Here is a 24659-nt window from a genome sequence, read left to right as displayed (position 1 = left end):
CATGTTCAGAGATCATTTGTTTTTTTGTGGAAGCAAAGAAGAAAGCGTTAGATTAAAAACTTAAAAAGTCGTTGTTATGTCACTTGCGCTTTGGCATTCAAAATTATCAGGATTTAGTAAAGAAAAGGAGTAGTAGTACTTTCATACTGAATACAAAAAGCACAAAGTTACTCAATGTTCTGTGATGGTCTGATGGTGTTTGTACTTTTCTAGTCGAAGTAATGCTGCTGCTGGTTTATATATTGTTCTAAGGATATTTTTAACACCAGAAGAAGCCAGATAACAAGTCGTAATGTTACACTTATTCAGTTAGAAAAATTTGTCTCACTCGTATTAAATGAGAAGTATTCGAAAAGGTAAATAACATCTACATCCCTTAACATTGACAATATGTCTTAATGAACTAGAAAAAAAACATTTAAACTTAAAAAGATTCCATTTCGAACATTTCAATCCGATGACGTGTATATCAAACGTCCAGACTTACCCTTAATATTTTTGATATATTTTAAATCGAAATAACTCAAAGGTATAAGGAAAATTTCTAGAGATCGAGTCCGTAGGTTGTGGAGGGCAAAACGTCGAGTCACCGGGCACAGGCACATCGGGCCGTGGGGGCGACTTCTTTGATGCGAGCCGACATTCGACATCGGCCGATAGCCAACAAAACGACAGGCACTGTCTTGATCGAGTGTGTAAGTCATGAGCTTCAGCGTTTTTACATTTCGTTAAACATTATCTACATTAAGAAGGTGGAATAAACTTATTGTATGACTATAACATGTACTAACGCATGGCTAATTGGCTTATTGATATTTTTGGAAATATTTGGAATACAGCAGATAACGTTTTCCATATCGATAAGAAATTACTGATCGATTATGTTATTTATGATATGTTGGATTCCTCAAATAAATAAGTAAAAAAATAATCAAGATAGTTTGTATGTTACTGTTAAAAAAATATACCTTAATAACGATGGTTTCACTTCCTCTCATGTCTTGAGCCAACAGGTAAAAAATGACGGCGACGTCTTACCTCCTGACACTTGTGAGATGATGGTGTGAATTGAACGCTAAGATGAGTAAGCTCGCCTGATAAACAACTGCACGAGTGCAGTAATTGGTTGCTATCTCCCTGTCATTTGTACCTACGAATATTTTGTCATTTCATTACGACCAATACATGTACGGATCAACAGTCATTGGAGTCACTGGAAGGTTAAACGTTAACATTTCAATGACATCGCTTGTTTAGATTTAAAAAATATATATTATTAAAGATTTTCCACTTTTCTTTTGCTCCTTTTTGTTTCTAAAATTGTTACTTATTTGTACATCATAAAATTTGTTATTTTGTAAATAAACTGTTTACCGAACATACCCAAGTAGAATAGTAAAATAAGTAAATAGAAGAGAATAGGTTTGTGTGTGAGGTGATGATGTTCCATCATCGATCGCAGGTAACTAGGCACCCTCGTCTCGTTGTAATCTGCAAAAAAGTCCGCGTAATCCTTTCCGGCGCAGGCAGAGTCGGGCTTTGGCTTTCGGCAGACTTTGTGACGCCGCGCTGCGATGAAATTGGTAATCGTTCGGAACTCCGTGAAATAATTCAGGTATCCAGGGGTGGTAATAAGTAGTGAGTTATAATCTATAACCTATTTTAAATGTAACTAAATAATCATATTGTTTATTAACAGAAATAAAAAGCCTTATTAAGTACCATTTTCTTATCAATTCCTGTTCTTTTTTCCAACGCAAATTCTAGCAAAGGATTCTTCTTTCTGCGACAGTATAGAGACGTCAGCACTTTACTTAAGCTTAATATTGTGTCTTCAAAGTTACCAAAAATATGTTAAGTAAAGGTCCTAAGTATTAGTGAATCTCATAATTGCCAGCCCTTGTATCGGTTTTTCGTTATCAAGTTATCTTTGCAGCTCGCAAATTCCGTGAAAGAGGATTATTTTGTTGGCTATTACTGATTTCTAGGAAGGTGCACTCAGGTAGTCGTTTGCAATTATATGTACAGTGCCGCTCAGAACTTCATAGTAATTGATACGACGAATTGATGTAAACTAAAATATGCATTAGTACCTTTGAAATAGTGCCATTATCACTTGGTGCCATTAAGGTATGTGTATTAATTTTGTCAATATGTAACAATCATAAATCAATTTTGGCATTTACGATATGTTGGTATACGTTATAACAAAAATGAGAATTTCTGAATGATGACTGTACTTTATTAATAATAGTTACAGAAATACCAAAGTGCATGGAATTTTTCGAACTTAAATCTAATTTATATTTTAAAACATTGTTAATTGTTTCTGGTATTTTTAAATAATTTTGAAGGACACATTTAAAGACTGTCCTTTGAAGACTTCTTTTGCATTTTAGTACTTCGACCTTATTGGGACCCTTATTTTTAACGCGTGCTTCTATGGCAGTTTTACCAGTTCGGGGAACCATTCATTGATAAAACCTTGAGAACGTCCGGTTTGTGTATAGCCTAATAAATATTTATTTTATGAGTATAAACTCAATGAAATCTGTAAGCAATAATATTCCAATAATCTCAAAATTTAATTCTAAGATTCAGAAGTCAAATATTGCGATAGTTAAATACGGTATAGCCTTTTATTCGTCAAATAGTGAGACGCTTTAACTAAAGATTTAATGAAAGGTGTAGGAAGCGAGCGGCGGCGGCGACCCGCCCCAGCGATCGGTCGATTGTCTATTAAAATTCCGTTAAGATATGTAATTACATTAGCTGCCCAAATCGGTACGTCAATCACCGACGTCCAGATGTGGGAGAGAGTTATTATTACACGAGTACTGACGTCATAACTTACACGTGTCTATTGCTTATTTTATAAATGATACGGACTTGTATTTGATTTAAGCGATAGATGTACTATGTAAAGTTCATTGTTTGTCTATTAAGGCGTGATAATATGAATATAGAATGCTTTCCAAGGAACTACTAGGTCGACTTTTCTCTTAATTAAGAGTTGTGTATATTTCGATTAATAAAATCTGTATATAATAATATCAAATCGGATCAACCATCATCAGTTATAACACGTCATCATCTGAGGTGCTAAAGCCGCGGGTGGGCCTGGGCCTGGTCAAGTAAATTCCTCCACACTAGTCTACTTTGTGCTTTTTGTGTCCAGCTCTTAATGCCGATATTTTTAAGATCGCGCTCGACGTCATCTCTCCATCTCAACTTCGGCCTACCACGTGCTCTTATAAGTTATAACACAACTGATATCTATAAATTTTTAAGGGAAAGTAAGGTCTGATAATTTTTGATTTATTTTCTTTTCATAATTACAGAAGCGATTATAATAAGCATCGTAACGCGTGTTGACGTATTACGACTAAACGCGTGACGCCCACCACGAAAGAGGGTAGAATTGGATATAAAATAAAATAATAAGTTAGGAAAAGGCGACGCTTTGTCATGCGAATCATGCATTAGGCGTCGAGCCTAATTTCCCTTTTGATTTTAAGTAATTTATATGAAATTATGAGTAGGAAACCATCCACGTATCGAATCTGAAAGGGGCTTTTTATGATAAATGTTCGTTTTCTATTCGATTAGATAGATAAAAGTGAGCGATATGTCTTCAGATTGAATGATTGATACTTTGACATTTATCGACATCGTCTTCGTTGTAATTAACAGTGGTAAAAGACTATAAAAATAATAGAATTTGACATGACATTTGTACCTACTATTGGTTATTTATGAAGAAATATTATCACTTGAGTAAACAATAAGTAAGTAATCGTAATAAGAGATTGATTTTGTTTCCATTTATTGTGTATAAAATGTATATTAGATTAATAGTAAAGCAATGTTTTTATTTTTAGATTTAGTTACCATAAAAACTTAGACAGTGTTTCAAATACATTTTAGCTTAAACATACGTCAACCCTTTTAATACTGTGACTCTGAGGCCCGGCGCAGATTTTTGACAAATCTTGGGTATTGAAACATTAATGCGATCTTGGCAATAAACAATAATATAATAATAATAAACCACGTTGACGTCCACAATATCAATTAGCGGCGGTCAAAGGGTTGAAACAAGTGTTTAACTGTATTTTTGGAGTAATACAGTATCTATTAATCTGATCGGAGAAAATATCTCCTAAAGAATAAGTTCTACAGAAAATGTCGGGGCAAATTATCTAATTTGCAAGACCAATAAAAAATTTATTCCTAACCGGTTAAATTGCCACAATTACAAGGCCTGATGTGATCATAAAGTCCAGATTGTTCGCTAGAGTCAATCTAAATACATTAGCTAGAGCGATCAAAACCGCTGCGAGTGGTTGTAGCAATAAAACGACAGTATTATTTATAATTTCATTATTAGCACCCTGATATTTATAGGCGTTATCGCTCCATCGCTCCCGACCCTACGTAATTTCATTGAAATAATAGTCGACTTCACAGGTTCTTTATGCAAATATACATATTTAACACGTGCTAAAGGAAGTTACGTAGTCATTAGTGTGTTATTTTAATATGGTTTATAAAAATTTAAACTTAGGCTTTCACTGTCGAAATTATTGTACAAAAACGTCTACGGTATTGATAACCAACGGTAAAAAGCTAACTTTATCGTATCTAGTTACCACATACGTTTGGTTTTTAAATAATGTGATTTTTTTTAATTTTCGTTGGTCTTTTTTTTATTTTTTTTTATTTATTTATATTAAACAGGGTACAAAATACTAAGTTATATTAAAAGTGTCTATAAACCCATCGTGGGTTTGTCCAGACACTTTGGTACTACGCTATGAATATAACTGAAGGTAAGTTTAGATTAAATTTTTTTTCTTAAATCTATAAACAACTATATTTCTTTGTAGTTTCACACATTTCTTTACTTCAGACATGAAGTAAAAATATATATGTAATAATCTCATATGACAATATGAGATTATTACATATATATATATATTTTTATGTAAGAACACTTTATCAACTGCACAAATCTCGATTCAGCTTATGTTATAATTTTATCTCATTTTAATTGTTGAGTGTTGCGTGAGAAACGCGAACAAGTAGTGCTGAGTTACTTTTAAGTCGTACTGGCATTCAAATATACAAATATAATTTTACCATTAAATTTATATAATAAATACGTATTATAATGGAATAGAGTATAAAATGGCATGGAATAATATTTTTTTTGGAGTGTTATTAAGTTTGCTGGGGTTCGCTAGAACGGTGGAAATGTGCAGGGAGCATTAATCACAACAGAATTAGCTTTGGCGATCCTCTTCCAACTGTCCGCTCACAATTTATATCCGCCGGTCGCGAGAAGACGTCAGATTGGTTTTATAATATTACCCACGTTTATTTTTAGCAAGTAAAATAATGTGGTGAGGAAAGATCAACGATTTATTGCGAGCAAAAAAAAATAAGGACGAAAAAATTTGTGTATATAATTATATGTACTATTTTTCGCTTGAAAATAAAAATGGCACCAATTTCATATCTGCAGAGTAGATCTATGGTATGTTATGGATATTGATGTTCTACAAAACATCTAGAAAAAGCAAATACTAACAGAAGAAATAATGTAAGAGTTAAGTAAGAGGTAATGACTGTATGCGTATTTAGTTTTATATACAATTTATTTAATAAAATTATTTTTTACGTATTTTAAATTTATTCAATGAAACTTAATAATTACATACGTGTGTTTTAAATTTCCAAATTTTTTGTAAAAAACAATAAATTTATTACATATTAAAACCACCTCAGCACCACTGGGTATCGCATAAATACTACTTAACGTTCACGACATTCGTAAATTAAAAATAAACTAAAAAAAAAAAACAAAATGAAGAAGGAGCCCAAAATCAGAACGTAACTTTTTATTAATTATCCTGAGAGGCGGCGAGTAGCGGCACTAATGTGTGAATGAGATACCCTTTTTTGAATAATTTTGTTTTGAAATACGTTTTATAGAGCTTGACGTAATTTATTCGTAGCCAGACCTATTTAGACAGGATTATTGGGATCAAAATAAATATTTGGATCCGATTATGACACTTTCATAATTTAAATATTAAGTGGAGTTATTATTCAGTTGTTTTACTATAGTCGATTGTTACTTTAGAACATGAATAGCTGTCGCCCGCGACTCAGTTCGCGCGGAATTAAAAAAGAACTTAATAAGTAGTCATTGTGTTTATCCAGACTATGTTCTACATCTGTGCCAAATTTCATCATAATCCGCTGAGACTTTCCAACAACATATACCTTCTATTACCGATACCTTCTAACAAACATCCATCCATCTATCCGAACTTTCGCATTTATAATACTCGTAATAGTTAGATTAAAGGAGTCTACACTTGATATTTTAAATATAATTTTTACTTAATATTCTATGTTCTCTTAATGAGACAGAAGGCTTCTACGCTGCGCCTACAGTAGGTACTATAATACGTTGTAGTAGAAAATTTTATTTTGTCGAAAAAGGTTCTTTTGATTTCTTCAAATTTTTTGGTATCTTATAGTTTCAATTAATAATTTTTAATACTATTCAAGCTACTTCAATAGCGATACTTAAGTTTATTGTAAATATCCAATGCACATTAACAAATACCTATCATTTCAAATGCCATCAGAAAATAGAAACGATAGACATTTAGGTGTTGCAATTTGGTTGATATTACATGGGCTACTAACTGCCGTCGTCGGTTAAGTAGCGTGTACCTCCCGGCAGCGGTACAGAGCACCGAACACAGAGCGGGGAATGTGGCACCAAAACGTCACGGCAATTAAGGAATCGGCAAGCTCTAACCTCGCTGTCAGACCTGCATTGGGCACGCGGCTGATTGGCACCACAACGATCTATCGATACTAGATTGAACAGTGAAAGATGTTGAGTTAAAAAAGTTTTTTTTTTTTTGTAAAAAATCTTAGAGAAAATTTTTTATAGTTAATATTGTCAACAATAATTTAGAAAATACAATGTTCATAATCTTCTTAAATTTTACTTTATTTTGCTATTTTCAAATCAAATGACATTTACAAAAACTAAGCTAAAGTATGTTAAATTTTAATTTGTTTTTTTTACAACGTTATATTGCTCAAGATGTAAAGAATTTTCAATATCGAACAAATAACGAACACATTATTTTTTCAGAAAGTAAACGAATTTGAATGTATGCACATCCATTTTGTTAATGTTCCCTGATCATTGGCACACGCTTGACGCATTAAGTAACATTTATCATATTTCATGCGTTCGACGTCTCTCACTGACGTTTTCTCTTCCGCGGGTGACAGCTCGTGTTATCTCCACAAGGACTTTATTGTGGTGCTCACCTACTGTACCTTGCCGTAGCGGTGTCAGTGTGTAATCACAAACATTGTATGTAACATGCGTGACGTTCCGAAATATCAATACATTTCTGTTCTAATTTGCTTGCTAATTTTTTTTCGTCATAAGTTTTATCTAGGATTACAAAGCGTTAATATACAAAAGAAAAGCGCTGGGTGCCTATTAAGCTTCCCAACATTTATATTTTTTATCATTGGCCGAAATATATATTTTAGCAGATTAAAATATAGTGATCTGTTATTTGATCTTAATAAATCGCTACTTAAAAATGATCATTTTGGTCTGTATCTAATTCTAATTAAAAATTAATTAATACAATAACAAGATATGTGAGATTACACCAAAAAATGTCAGAATGTATTATGAAGATAGTTTAATACACATTTTTTTATTATTTACCACCTCTCTTGGTGGAAACACAGTCATTGATAGTAAACATCTAGATTAATCAGCGCATGTTCACAAAAGTGTAGAAAAAAGACTACGTAAAACATTCCTATCACCGGTTCGCGAAATTGATTTCACCTTTTCAATTTTAAATTACATGAAAAAAAATCTCATTACAACTTATAAACAATTTCGAAACGAGATTAAAAGATAAAGTGTTGAGTGTTGAACGATCTAGTACATTTTGTGTACCTACTGGCGCGATGTCAACGAACGCAGGCCGCTTGTGCTTTCTAAAGAACATAATTTACAAGTCGAACACGACACTGCAGTGATTGGCGGCCGACACACTTGCAGTCCGTCCCGTTACCGGCTTCTATGACTTACAGCGGCCCTACCATTAGTTACCTCTGGCCGATAGTTAAAAATAACTGCAAATATTAACGTAATCATTTTAAATTTAGTAACAAGCTCATTGTTAAAAAATTCAGTCTTAATTATTCAAGTTTTCAGATTAACGGAGATAAGAATTGCATTTCGCCTTTCACAAGTTATAAGATACCAAATTCTGGTCGTTCCTGAAAGAGATGTGCAAGAGGCACTTTTGAGGCACAATTGAAGATTGGCGTGGTGTTAGCGATTGTTAAAAATTATGCAGAAGGTTCCTATGTTATAATGATCTTAGTCAGTAAGTATAGTAAGCTTCGTTCGTTGTACAATTTTAGTTCATATAATGTGGAGGTACACGCCCTAACGTAATATTTTGTGATACTAATTAAGCCCATATCTTTCTAATATGGTAGACAGTAGTATTGAAAAAATTAATCTTACTAATATTATAAATGCGAATGTTTAGATGGAGGGATGGATGTTTGTTTGAAGGTATCTCCGGAACGGTTCAAAGGATCTTGATGAAATTTAGAACAGATGTAGAACATAGCCTGGAAGAACACATAGGCTACCAATTTTTTTTTTTTAATTCCGCGCGGACGTAGTTATGGGAGACAGCTAGTATATAAGAATTACATTGAATTATTTTTGGTTTAATAAATTGGAATTAGTGAATGAAGAAACAAAATTGATGTCAGTGATTAAGCCAACAATATTTCTCTATCCACAACATTCGAGGCTCTCAGTACGCGCCGACTAGAATTTAATCTAGGCTTCAATCTATAAAATGATTTATATCATAAGTGCATATTGAAGCAGGACTAGATATTTGATAAATGTATAAAGTTAATTTTGGTACTGAAATATGACCTCATATATAAATTTAATTACAATAAATATAGTTAAGTAACTGAACTGATTTGTAATTTAATGAAATGTAATGCATAAAAAAGTACATTTAGAATTCAAGTAAGTTAATAATAAATTTAATTATTACTAGTATTATGAATAAAAATATTTGGTTTGGATTTTGAAAACGAGATTAGAACTATGTAAATGTTTCTCGGTTATAATTATACTAGCTGTCGCCCGCGACTCCGTCCCCGCGGAATTAATAAAAAAAAACTTAATTTGTACCCTATGTGTTCTTCCGTGTTCTATATCTGTGCTAAATTTTATCAAGATTCTTTGATCTGTTCCGGAGATACCTTCAAACAAACATCCATCCATCCATCTAAATATACGAGTACGCATTTATTATATTAGTAAGATTGAAATTATGCTATTATAGTAATACAGAAATAATAACATTTAAAAAGTTATTTATAATCTTCTTCGATGAACCAAAGGCTTGTGACGTCTGTATAACTTTGAAGTATTCCGACAGTTTCACTTCAGTTCCGTAATACCTGTAAAAGTTAGTAATTTCCTATTTAAACTTTGTACAAACGTCACCTTACGAAACTGAGTATTCGAATAGTGTCAAGGATGTTTGCGGTTAAACAAATAGACAGTGAACCGCTTAAATATTTATAGTGAATTGTAACATATTGTGATAATTATGTATATTTTAATTATTACAACAGATAAATTAAATTAATTTAGAACGGCCTAACTCACGTATGATTGTTCGGTGACGGCACCGACTAGTTTCGGACCCGACGGTGGTCCATCTTCAGGGCGAGTGTTTATTTTGGGGACTTCGCGGTCGCGAGACGTGACGTGACGTCCGAAACTAGTCGGTGCCGTCACCTGACAATCATACGTGAGTTAAGCCGTTCTTAATTATATTTTTTTTACAACAGATTGTGGGATAAATTGACGTTTATTTATTTATCCGTAAGTATATTTTCTTCCATCAGGATTCTGGGAAAAATTTCATTTGTATATTACTTCATAAGCACATCACCTTAGTTATAAAACAGACGTTCAGAAACAGTTAACCTCTTTTTCATAAAATAGTTCGAAATCCAACTACAACAAAAATCCAGCAATAACCAAATGTGTTATCTTCCTTAAAAAATATTCATGCTTTTTATGTATTTCTATGTATGTTTATAAACATTTATATGAACTAATGGTATTAAAACTATTTAAAAAATAGTGTAGGTTCGTGTAAGTTTCTTGTGACAATGGTAGTGGTGGCGCGCTGCCGGACCACTCGACTTCGATGCATTGTCACTCGAGTGACACTCACAAATGTTTGCCACTTAACAAAAAGTGTGCTGTTCCCTCCAATGTATATACATCTATACTAAAAAACTATATCCTACATTGACACAAATCGTTGAAGGAAATTTGTATTCATCATTAGTAAAAACCTAACCCCAAAATATCTTGTTTTTTTTAGGAAAACTCAACATCTTTACTACCATTTCATTCTTGCTTAATTAGTCTAAGATTAAAATTTATAGTCATCTGGAATCGAACTCATTTTTGCATACTGAGAAATTCAAATACTCGAACATTGGTCTTCATGCCTCCTAAATTAATAATAATTAACTCATTGCGTAAAATATCTTATAATTAATAACAAAACATTTCTTATAATTATATGGAAAATAACTCATAACATTAAAAAAATCTTCGAGACGAAAATAGTCATGGCACATGTTTTTCTCTCTAGAATGCTGGATGGTCACCACGGTTTTGGTAAACAACAGGACAGTATTTCAATACTATATTAGATCACTTTTCGAGTGAGCTTATTGGCGTTTTGCGTACTAACTTAAGATAGATAACCTATAATTTTTGTCACCTCTTTCCTTACAAAGATGCAAGCAATAAAGTGGTAGTGTGTGACATTTGGTTGAGAGTGTTTTATGTATGGTTCCATTTTTTGTTACCTGTAGTAATTTATTGATTAAAAGAGTGTTGTAGTAATTGTTATCAAGGCGGGTCAGTCCTTGGTGGCGTCTCCAAACTTTCTTAGCTCTGGTCACAGCTAGCGCGCGTGCTGCGACCACTTTTTGCCGTCGTCGCTGGCGCGGGCCAGATATTGAAATAATTGCTTTTTCAACGGCACGCCGTGCAAATGACATTCGAGATGGAGGTCGTTTTTTTAACCGCACCGTACTTACGACCGTACGAGAAGCAGAATTGATGTTGATGAAACGTTGGCTTTTATAAAAATAATATCTACTTAGTTATTTGCTGCCACATGTTATGATGAATCATATTATTATTATTTTTATATAAATAAGTACAGTACACTGGATAAACTTATGTTAAGATGGCTTACAGTGACTTGAAAGTTCTAAGTAAACCCACAGCTCTTATTACCTACTCTAGCTTATCTCATTATATTAACAATATTAATAACAAAGACAGAAATTACTCCTATATTAGTAAAAAACTTTTTTAAAAGGGACACAAGTAACATGTTTAGCTGTTGCTAATTGTCGAAAAGTACTCGTATATGCCTACAGCGTCACTGCTGAGTGCGGAGTTTGACTCCAGGTTAGCATCTCGTCATCGCCCGGATGGCTATAGGCACGACGCAGTTCCCTGTAGTTTTAAATTTATGTGACACATTTTAATCTCTGCATTGCATTTATCATTAAATTTTTCATAAACTTATAAAATAGTAAAATGATTAGCGCTAGGCTGGTACTTCACATCGTGTCCGCGGCCTAATGAGTGGCCGACGGTGGCAGAGGAGTGTTAAAATTTTAAATTGTTGTGTGAACTTTCACAGTCATCGACCATCGCCGCTCCCTCACCGGATTTATAACTAACGATACGGACTAAAACGACAACTGTTCGATATTTTTTGTTCGCTATCGAACGCCCACGGTTCGATATGCGATCGCTTCGTCGTAAATGTTCTTCAGCACGTGCTAGTCACCTTTCACTCGGAAATTTTTAGATGGCACGATACTAATAGTAATACAGTTTTATAGTGTACGTTGAATTACGATAGTAATGTCCGGGTATTTTGACGACATCCAGTGAAAATTGAGTTGGTGTTTTAGATTACTATTTCTTTTTATTTATTATCAGGCAACTATACATCAGTTATATACTATACAATTTTTTTTAAGTAATAGTATCTTTTCTATAATATTACGATTGAAAAAATCACTACTTTAAGTTTATGTTGCAATTAAATAAGATGTTAAATCTAACAATGAAGATACTGAAGTACTAAGTATTCATGGGATAATGTTAATAACCACTCAATTTGTAACTATAAATTAAATTTGATAAGCCGTGACATAAAAACTTTAATTTTTTGTTTTTTAATAATTAGAATAATTAGGTTATGATTTTTGATTTGATATTTACAACGTTTAAAGGAAGAGGAAGGTCAGAAATGCAGAAAAAAATGATTTCAAAAGTTTTATTAAGTGAAATATTGTTTTTTTTTGTAAATGTTTTAAAGAAAATTCGGTTATTAAATATTGAAACGCCAAAGCGATAAGTAAATTATTTTTTTATAATATTTTACAAGGCGAGACAACAGGAAACGCTGAAAGATATGAAATATAAAGATATTTAGTACCTTTTTTTGTACTCAGTCTTTTTGCTCTGTTAGATATCTATTTACTAAAAGTCAATATTGATATTCTGTAAAAGAAAAAAAAACATATTCGGCTGGATGTTAAATCTTTTTACGTCTATCCTACAAATATGGTAAGATATTCATTCACATGTGACTCAGTTATTATTTTATTTAAAAGAGTGAGTAAAAGCAGATAGTTGAGATAGGACAGCTGAAAACTTACTGTTATATTTTATAGTTTTGTTGTAATTGTCTTATTGTGCGTAAAAACCTGAGGTCTTAAAATTATTATTTTAACACAGTTCATACTATTAGTCAATTTAGAATTTTACTTCTGTTTGTGATATTTGAGGTATGAAAATATTTACTTAATTCTACACTCTTTGTTAATATATTTGTACGGTATTGCATACCCTATCTATGATCGCAACGTTGGATTTTACGGTGTAGGTAAGATGGACTTTGAAAACACATCATCGTAGCCATCTGCAACAAACTTCAAAGATTAAGCGCGACGAATGAGCGAGACAATCCTGCCAAGACAAAGCCTCGGCTTGTTTGTCACGCGCTGTAAATATTTTGGACGGGGTTTTACGGGTCCCGTAGTTTTATGAGGCTTTCACGCTGACACCATTGTCTTGGGGATCGGGCGTCTCCTGATTAGGCATGCCTTGCACGGGATGCTTTTACAAAAGTATATCTGCGATTTATAAGTTTTCTAAATATGTTTATGACTTTGGCGCGTCTTTGTTTTAACGACGGAAACGGTTTTTTTTTTAAAGACATTTACGATATTTAAGATTTACAAGGCAAGACCTTAAGGTTTAAAAAATGCTATAATTTATATACGATTACTAAATAATATTTTCCAAGTGAAGACAAGTGGAGACTAATTTTAACATTTTGTGTGAAACAACTCTTAAGTCACCGTAGTCTAGAACAATTTTAAATTATTTATTAAAAAGTCTGTATATCTTGCGGTAAGTAATGAGGTCTTATATGTTATTACCAATTAATGATATGATGTTTAACTAAAAGTTTCAATGTCATTGTATTTATATGTATTTATAAGTATCTTTCAATGTCAATAAATGTCTATCGTAAAAAATATATCTTAATTAATATTTCATCATAACCTCTACAACTAATCGCATTAATAGGTTAGCAAATTAAGTGACCGTGAACTTATACCACTCGTTAGAGCTGTAACAAGTTAGTTGTTACATGCTTGTAATTGTATGGAAACTTAACCTTTTTTATAGTTGTTTGAAGGTATTTGTACATTTTAAGTTGCATATTTTTATTTTCTATTCCTATATGGTTGCTGTAATACTATGTACGAGTGTTGCTGTAATTTTAGATACATGTTTTATAACACCAACAACATGAATTAAATTCAATTTGAAGGTATGTTATTGCGGATATGCTTTGTGTTAGCCTTTAGATGCCAAAATACAATGTTAGTTGTTTGTAATCGTTGCTTTATAGATGGCTCGTGTAAGCGGAAGAGTAAGTCGGTTAGTTCGGATTGTTTTATCAAGTGAATTGTCCAGATGGATTTATTTGCTTTAAAAAACAGCTGGTTCTGTCCCGGTGCGCAAAGTGAGGCGACGACGTCAAGGCTGCGCTAGCCTCGCTGTTTGTGGAGCGTGACGGCGACGTGTTGGCACCCACGACGTGACGTCAGCCCCTCCCGTCCCGTCACCCGCTCTTCAGCCCGGCCGCTGATACGACGACATAGACTCGACCTGGTAAGCAAAGGAGGTCCGCTGTATCGGCTCAAAGACCTTTGATAAATATTACTGATTTTCTGTTACTATACACATATAGACGGGCCACATTACTTGATTGGTATAATTTATTTGTGAATTTAAAGTTTAATTAACCCAATAATGTCGTATCACTAGGCGAATTTGAAATGAAATGAGTATCTGAATGTATTAAAAAGATTGAAGTAATGAAGGATAGGTCAGTGTGTTCTTGTTCCGGATAAGTTTAGTTCCACATCAGATAAGGAAAGGATAATGATAATAATTAAATTACGATAAAAGCTTTCATTTAGCGAACGACATCTTTTTGTACTTTATTCGTTGAACTCCTTTACAAGAACAAAATTGGATAAGGAAGCTTCGCAAAGTAAATTTTAATAGACTCAAATATAACGTTATTTTATGTTTAAATGCTTCATTCAAAGAAGTTTAGTTGACATTAAATAAGAAGCCAAAGGTATATTCCCTCATTTACCAATTTCAATAGCAGACACCACAAATAAACAGTGTTAACGTCGCTTATTTTTCAACGTACGATTTATCCGTTCGTCGTATTATGCAAAAACGGATCATAACAAAGTGAAAACTTCCAATAATCAGTCACATTACGTTCAGTGACATCCGTGGCTCGAACGTGAGCCCATTCGACAAAAACCGCAGCCCGAAAACACAACTTTCCAACCAACAAAGGGGCCGTTCGTGAATTCGTGATCGTCATAATGAATTTCACCGACCGAATATAGGGTATGTTTAAAAATAAGCGAGAGCCATCGAAGAAGCGTGTGCAAAAAGCCCGTTGCTCCAGCATCATTATGGAATTAAAGGTAAACAGGTGTGAAATTAAGCTCACTTTTTGTTCAGCTAATAGATTGCGGCGCACTTTTCCGTTCCGAGGCCCGCCACTTACGTAACACCCGACCATTAAAAGCGTACGGAACGTCTAAACGCCCGTTTAAAAATATATAATTTCCCACTAAACAGACATGGGAGTTACGTCTCGTTAGAAAATTTACTTTTTTTATTTTCTCCTTTTCGCCTACGCCAATTACGAGTGGTTACGTACCGACAAAGAGTTTTTTGTCAGAAGCCGAGCGTTTGATTGATGGTCGATTATTTCGGACATGATCTAAAGACGCTTCCAAATTATTATGTTAAGTGATAACAATAATTTTACACGCCGTTGTACGATCCCATCATGACTTCTGTTACACTAGTGATTTTATAAATTGTTACTTTATAATACAACTAGCTGTCGTCCCCGACTCCATCCGCACGGAATAAAAAAGAACTTAATATGTAGCCTATGTGCTCTTCCACACTAAGTTTTACATCTATGCCAAATTTCATCGAGATAGGTTGAGCCGTTCTAGAGATACTTTCAAACGAACCTCCATCCATCCATCCATATAAACATTCGCATTTATATACATATTATACAATATTAGTATGGTTAAACTGGATAGTTATACTTTTTAAAAATAGTTTGAGACTTAGGAAACATTTCCTACTTTTATAACATGACTTTTTATAATTAACTGAGGGCCTAGCGCGAATATCAGTGAGAACGTTTTCGTAACGTAATCGACAAAATTTGTGTGTCAAATTTGTGCAGCGTCCCTACCTGACATAAAGTACACAAACAATATACGACATTAATGTCATTCAAATATTCACATATCTTGTCGATTATGTTACGAAGGCGCATGTCGCAAATATTCGTGCTAGTTCCTCTATTTGTAAATATACAAGAAAAGCTACGTTTGTTTACATTAACTTAAAATTATTCACAGTATTCGATACTCGAATGCTTTGTGTTGCAGCGGTCGAATAGAAACTTCTAAACTAACTTAAATTTCAACGAAACGAAATATTATCAACAATGTTGTAGCACAGGGTGTTGTAAAATTGTATTTACTATCGATGTATGTTAATTTGGTGTTAGGTAAGGTTTTCCTTATGCCCGCTAACCTAGTGCGAGATATGATGTATCATTTCACGTATGATTATTTTAATTTGTACTTTACGTATATTAATATAAGGTATGAAATTGCATCGTATAGACAATTTATCTGTGTGATGATACGTAGTTTGTGTCTACTGTTTATTTATTGCGAGTCATAACAATCAAAAGGTCAGTTTAGTATTATAATGCACTCAAAAATGAATCCTATCATGTAACTTGTAAGGCTTAAATTAGCAATAACATTGGCTGTCGTTTACTTGCTACATATAACAACCTATAACGATTGTGAGTGACAGAAGAGTCTTGAGGTATACCTCCGTACCGTTAACTTGACCGTATAGTAAATTAATTCGGTGGATGGTCGACGTCAGGAGAAGGTCTAGAAATATTGTCATACGCGGATGTTTTTTTTGGAAACAATCAGGTGAACTAATGATTCAATTAATATAGATTAAAAAGGGTTACGGTTTATTTTTGGCAAAGTTATTTGAGTATAATTTAAATAAGTATGGCGTAATAAGTGATAATAGATTCATTATCATATTTTTTCGTAATTCATAGACATTTTAATCAATAACCAATAACGTAATAGAATTTGAATTGTTATTGAAGATCTTAAGTCAAATTGCATAACTTAACAAAGTGTAGACAAAATATTAAAAACTAGCTTTTATCCGCACGAAAATAAAAAATAAAAACTACAAGTAGCATATGTGTTTTTCCAGACTATTTTCTACATCTGTGTTTCGGAGATACCTACCTTCAAACAAGCATCCATCCATCCATCTAAACTTTCGTATTTATAATATTAGTAAGATAGTATTGAATTAATTTCCATGTGACTTTAACATTCGATTGGAATAAAGTAAGTTCTTGAACGTTATTGTAATTTAACGAAAAAAAAAAAAAGTGAAATAGGTCTTTCTTCTAGTTATCGGGGTTATTATAATATTGTTGCTATTTCGTTTGTTACTAAATAACTTTTTTGGTAGATAAACATTGTGCTCATTACAGCAGAGCGTGGCCATCTTGGCGCCGGCACGTCTCATCCATACCTCGAGTGCACTCCACATATGTTATCAACAAATCGTATACTTCGTCCGTGTTTAATTTGCCTAGGCAAGTTACATTACTTCAGAACTTCACTGCACTGTCATTTGTATTAATAATAATTAGTGATTCCTATCCCTTTGACAAAAAAGAGACAACAATGTGTGTAAAGTACAGTTACGGCTTGTCAAGGTGACATTTAGATGGTTCCTACGTAGGTATAAAGGCCAAAGTAACAAAGTTTTTTGTTAAAAGCTTACCTCTTAGTTTAGTTCACATGCGCTAAATAAAATACTCATTTGCAGGTGTAAATGTTATTTTTTGCTGAAGTAAAAGGGCCTATTAGATTGAAACTTTGAGAGCCTCTCCTGTAAAGTTTTCAGTTTGCACATTGGCCATTATTTGTAAGAGCCATTGATTTCACTGGGTCCTGGCACAGTGCTAAACAGTGTCCACCAGTTCGCAATTCTTTATGGACTGCATAGAAAATGACAGTCAATGAAATGTCTTAATGACAAACTATCGAAATATAACACGTCAATTTGTGAACGAACTTTTTCGATATTTATTTCGCACTCTACGATTTATCTAGGCAAATTATAAACGTGCTCCGTATACGATTTGCCTATGACACGAACATTGAACTAACACTCGCGCTCGCGCCTTACGACACTGAGAAGTGAGGTACCTCGGCCGATGGGCTCTTGTTTTAATTCCGTTACAATAAATCGAAAGATTTCAATGATCGTGAGTCATGACTTTTACCATTAAAAATAAATTTTATCTGCTATAAATAAAAATCAAAGTTTCTATGTTTATTCCCTACATAATACTTTTTCTGATTTGTCGGATTCGATTTCGTGATTTTATATCCTTAATCATTAGCTTATTAGTTTAGTAACAAATACTAAAAAAAGTTTGACATCAATTATAACTTTACGGTCGTTGTGTTAAAATGTCCAAATCGATATCCGTGTATTTCTAGTAAACTGCCCAAAACTATTAAATAAAAATGAATGCCAGTCGAGATCGGGCCAGATAGGCGCAATCCGTGTCGACATTATTTGTTTTTAATTATTCAGGGGCCCGAGTCCGCCCCTGGCTAATGACTCTATCTCGCCCGATTTATGACTCGCTCCCAGCCCTTTTTTTTTTTATAATTTCCACCTATTTGATGCTTGATTGAGAACTTACTAGTTTCCGTGAATTATTGTTTATTCAGGACCAATTCCATGCTATTATTTTGTTGGTTACAAAGATTTTGACAAGTTTAAACAAAAGAATACTTAATGGTACATACCAACTATTAAAGCTACATATTGTTGGTTTTTTACTCGACTGACAAGAGGGCCGACTTTTTCGCGCGTACATATGTAAGTTTGTTTTTACGTATGTAAATTCCAATGTGACGGTTTAGAGCCTAAACGGCTATTCGTGGGTTTCTAAGATTAAAATCCCTGTTTAAAACATATTGCTATATCTATTTTGTCAAAAATAATGACAGGGAAGACGATATGTGATTTTGGTCTAAGAAACCAACGGTGAATCGATTTTTACGAGTGAGAGATCATTCGATTCGTTTCCTTTCACGGAGTCTTATTACATCGGCACATTTTTACGTTGCTACATAATTTGTTTGATGTTTTCGAGTATAATCAATGTGACAAATTACAGTATCTATATATATAAAAGAAAGTCGTGTTAGTTACACTATTTATAACTCAAGAACGGCTGAATCGATTTGACTGAAAATTGGTGGGCAGGTAGCTTAGAACCAGGAAACGGACATAGGATAATATTTATCCCGTCTCCTTTTTTTTAAATTCCGCGGGAACGAAGTCGCGGGCAAAAGCTAGTATCTATATATATAAAAGAAAGTCGTGTTAGTTACACTATTTATAAATCAAGAACGGCTGAAACGATTTGACTGAAAATTGGTGGGCAGGTTGCTTAGAACCGGGAAACGGACATAGGATAATTTTTACCCCGTTTTCTATTTTTTATTCCGCGCGGACGGAGTCGCGGGTAAAAGCTAGTTTAGTATAAATAAAAATTAATTTTTTTTTGTTTTAAATTGCTGCCGATAGATAGCGCTATTTGATACATTAGAGTCACCTAGTGTTTTTTTAATTTAGGTTAGGTTATTCTATCAATATATTTTTAGTATACTACAAGACATTATTTACTAAGAATACAAATCTCGCAAGTAAAGAACTACTTGTGTAATGACGTCATTACTCCCCTAATAAATGATATCTTCTAAATCTAAAGCCCATATCAGTAGTCCTGGCGATTTCCTTAAATAGTGACTCATTAGAAATAACTCAACGTAACGTTATCGCAGGCCGGATTCAAACCTTTTAGTGTTTCGTTACGACCGCAATGGAGGCACGCAATCAATGCATTACGAATACGTTTGTTATTATGCAATTTAACTTATTTGAACTTCGATTAACTTTTAAAAATTAGATTAATACTTAGATGCGTTGTTTCCAGGCTTAAGTAAGATGTTAGTTACAAATACATGAAATGTACATTTTTAACCTCCATAGAGATACACATTACTGATTTTAATTCGTATACTATTTAAATAATGAATTAACAACATGGATAAAATAAAAAATTCATTGCTGCATTTTTGAATTAATATAATTTAACCGTTATTTTCCACTGCCCTTGCTAAATATATTGCTTTTTAATTTCTTTCAAAAGTAATGAAAGGGATGAAATTTTATTTTTGTAAGTCCACAGAAAGTCGACGCGTTTTTCTTTCTATACGTAATTACAAGTTTTTAAACTTTTTAATTCATTCAATTTCTCGATTCCTAGAATCGTAACCAGATGTAAATATTCGCAAATACCAAGGATCACCTATCTTTGGGCGGTTGATGCCAGTGACAATTTATTACCTTTTAAAAAGATAGCGTAAGTAGTGTTAACTTTTAAGTTAAGCAGTACACGTGATATAAAAGCAGTGAGAGGCTGTCGGCAGTCTTCAGTTTGCCACCGCCGTTAAAAAATGATGCAAGCAGCACTCCAACTGCTTGTAGCTATCAGTACAGAGGCCTTTAGTTGGTACATTTCTGAATCCGAGGTCTCAATTTTAGACTATGTTAGAGATGATAAGGCCAATCAACTACGTTAGCCCAATATGTGGTTGACTTCAACACATATTTGTGTATCACGAATATTATTTATGATATGTACATGTTGCCTCAAGATGTTTTCTTCGCCTTAAGAACGTAATATTTACTATATTCCATGAAATATGTACAGTTAGGTAAAAATGATAATACTGTAGGTACATTTATGAGCAAGGTACCTACAATGCAGTTAATTGTTTTATGATAGCATCCCACAAATGTCTGTACCCCTTTACAGCCGTAAAACTTTCACAAAACATTTTTATTGCTTAACTTTTTTTGAACCGGCTGCCACTGCGTTTAAATTACGGAGAAAAAACTTACAACCCTTTTATCTAATTCGGCCTTGGAACCTGTATTTGTTTCGTTTGTTATGATAGTTTTTCATTATCTCATTATTTTCTCGTCAAATATCTGTGACTTAAAATTCACTTTCTAAAATATACTACTTAGTATAATGTGTAACGATTAAATAACATTTAGTTTTAAATTGTTGTATCAAAAATTTACTTTTTTCTTTTTTCTTTCTTATTGTTTATAGCCATGATTGTATGCCATGTACATATTATGGTATTAGTTAACTGGTATTATGAAAGTGTGCAAAGTTAAGACTAAATAATAGACAAGATTGAATTTCATTACTCTTTGAATACAATAAAATTAAGAAACTGAATCTTAGTAAAAGAAATAATTCATTTTAATACTCATATAAATCCTGGCAAGTAAAAATAAAAACATTTAAGACACGCAAAAGTTGTTTAAGCATACATATAAGTCGGTAACACCCTAAAAAGTTTTCTACTTAACGTGGCGTGGTAATAGGTTGCGAGCGCAGCACAGCTCGGCCGTACCTGAAGCAAACGGAGTACCGTTACGGCAACTAACGATTCCGAGAAGGTCATGCGCACTAAACTAAAGCTAAAATTCCATTTAAACTTTTTGCTGCGACCGCCGCGGCTTCGGCTTGCACATTGACCAAGGCTTCGAGTAATATTTCGTTTATGGTAGTACAGAAAAAAATAGCGCCTTCATGGAATAAATATGTACCATTTAAAAATAGTAAATAATAGTAATGAATTCTTATCATTATCAACATCATTAACAGCCTTTATCTGCCCACTGTTGGACATAGGCCTTTCCCAATTCCCCACATAAAACATAGTTACATAACATTATATATACATTTAACAATTATTTATTATTTACAATTTTAAACATTACTTTTTTTAATTAATAGATAACGAATTTTGCAAAAAACTTTTTGCATCTTTGGTTTAATGTGTGATTAAAAAAGGCAAAGTAAAATAAAATGATTATGAAAAATACACTTCAAAGTACCTACGTAATAATGCGTAATACGAAGGTTATGTCGATTAGAAAAAAAACAATGCATTCAAGAATCTTGAACGCGAACTTATTTGATTCGATCCGATTAAAAGTTGCAAAATCTCGAAGGGTTATAGAAAGTTATAAAAGTTCCGTAGTAAAATCGACGAGATTATGTAATGAGCCAGAAATAGTATATTATTAAAGGCATTTTGAGTTAACATCGCATAACCCTTACACATTTATAATTGACTTTGAATCGTAGACAAAGATTACATAATTTTCTTTTAGATAGTTGTTTTACAACTGCACACTGTTATGATTTATTTATAAAAAAGATCCTTACGAATTAGAAAAACAAAACAGATTCATATATTGCATAATTTATGTCAACAAAGTTCAGGTTCAATAACCAGCGTCGTCACTTATCTATCCATGTATCTATGGATGACAAATGTTTGAGCAAATCCCACGCAGTGCCACCCACTTTTTGCTGGCATCTACGTATCGGCGTTTAAAACCACTTAAATGATAAATGAGACTAAATATTGACAAAGTGCAACATAAAAACAAAAGGGCAGTGAACGCTAGGGGGCGGGACAGTGTCAATCTACAGTACAAATATAATGTATGTTTGACAAACGAATTACGTGACAACTTTAGTTTGTTTGTTTGCGCCGCTGTTTGCTTTGTTCCGCTACCCTGGAGTTAGATTGCGTTAAGATATAAAAAATGCGTATGCAGATGTTTCGGGTCTAAGACATAGGTAAAGATAGCTGTAGTTTTTCTGTTTCAGGTACTTTAAATAAAAGTAACGAAATTCATTGTTATGAGGTTACCAAGCAGAAGATAGAACTTAGGTAATATTGTTAAGTATAATGTAGCGTTTAAGCGGTACATAGTTATATTAATATTCCATTCATACTGAGACGTGGTTTATAACCACTTATTTAAAATGTGATGATCAAATTTATCAGTGTCAGAATTTATCGCATGCTTAGTATTGGAACAAATTGTAAATGTAAATCAAAGTAGTTTGCTTAAGATTTTGCGTTACGATAATTTCTATTAATTCTCCGTTTACTGAGTTATTTATTTCGAAGTAGTAAACTAGTGAAGAATTCTCGAAATAGCATTTGATTATAAAGTAGTGGTCGTAATCGCGGCAAGTCGCAATGACATGTCGCAAACCGTGAGAGAAAACAATGGATCGGCCCCGTGGGAACGTCGTGATTGTCCACCCTAGAGGCGCACGTTTGATTCCCGGCCGCCGCTGCGCTACGCCGCCACGCCGCGGAACGGAGGGTGCGAAACGCGACTACGCTAACATCCGGAATTTATGTTCACGTTATTAATTTATTTATGACTTGCATACTAAATATTAATATAATTTTTATAGGAATTACTCGTTTGTGAAGGAAATGTTATGTTATGTAATGTGATAATTTATGTCGAAGTTGTGACGGAGGTTTTGTGTTTGTAGACGTCGCTTAGTCGTTGTTATGAATAATCGTTTTTGATGAGTTGATTTTCCAATTCTAAGTTTAGCAGATATTAAAATAGCTACGTATTTTTAAGGTGAAAATACGTTTTTGTAATTAATGTTTTGTAAAACAATTTATTGAATTATAAACATTAGTAAGATTTACTACCAAAATATTAGTAGTATTTTTACTTTTATATCTTATCTTATCTTTCATATATATTTTAGGAAAAGTAAAGCTTTACCGCTATCAAGAGTATAAAAATGATTAAAATAATTGTACATTATATTTAAGTTGCCAACTGTTTGTACATTATTATGTTAGCAATATTCTATATGAAATCTTTATTATACCAGGTAAATTAACTTAAAATACTTTGTTTAAAAATATCATACTGTATGTATTCAATACATAATGTTAGAATAAAATGTTTAAAAATTTAATAGACTTTTAACATTTTTTAACCACTTTTTCAAAGAAAATATGCAACAAACCTACATATTTTCTGTACTTGAATAAGACACTTTTGATCATTTCTGTAGATAAAAAATAAATTACTTTTTCAATTTATATTTATTCAATTTAAATTATAATTATTTATTTTTGATTGAATTCTAATACAATTAAATAAAACGTAAGGCATAAAGATAAATATGAGTGACATCTAACACGTGTCTGAAACGAGTGTGCGTACCCCATAAGTGCTAAGTGTGAACGGAGTTTAAATTAATACCGTTTAAACAGTGGGGCGTACATCTACCAGGATTAAGTTGGTCCTCGTCTCAAGGGACGAAAAAGTACCCGAGTTCCGTCAGCTACGTGCGGGGATTTGATAAATCCTGACTCACCCTTTGCGTGTTGACAGCGATTGATTGAAATTCGACTTTCTCTGACGCAATTGACTTCGTATGTTTGAATCGCAGTTTCGCAATTCGTTTAGACTTTTCAGTACATATATATATCAGCACAAAATTAACACTGATAAGCACTACAATAATTATTACGAATTGTAGCCTTTCATACCTAGCCCACAAAGTGTAAAATCATTTAAGGCTTATATTCTGTAATATTATTAAGGTATATATTCATTGTAAGGAAGCTGTTGATTTTTTCTGACATTAATAAATAAATATTTAAAAATATTAAATTTTTTAAGAAATTTCAGAACATCAGATATTAACAAGATTTTTACTTATTAATATAACTTAATGGTAAAAAATCATAATGGTGCGATCTCTAAGATTTTGGCTAAGAAATTAGGC

The sequence above is a fragment of the Papilio machaon genome, chromosome 1 (assembly GCF_912999745.1).
Source record: "Papilio machaon chromosome 1, ilPapMach1.1, whole genome shotgun sequence".
In the NCBI taxonomy this organism is placed as follows: domain Eukaryota; kingdom Metazoa; phylum Arthropoda; class Insecta; order Lepidoptera; family Papilionidae; genus Papilio; species Papilio machaon.
Note: the sequence above shows the minus strand (reverse complement) of the source record.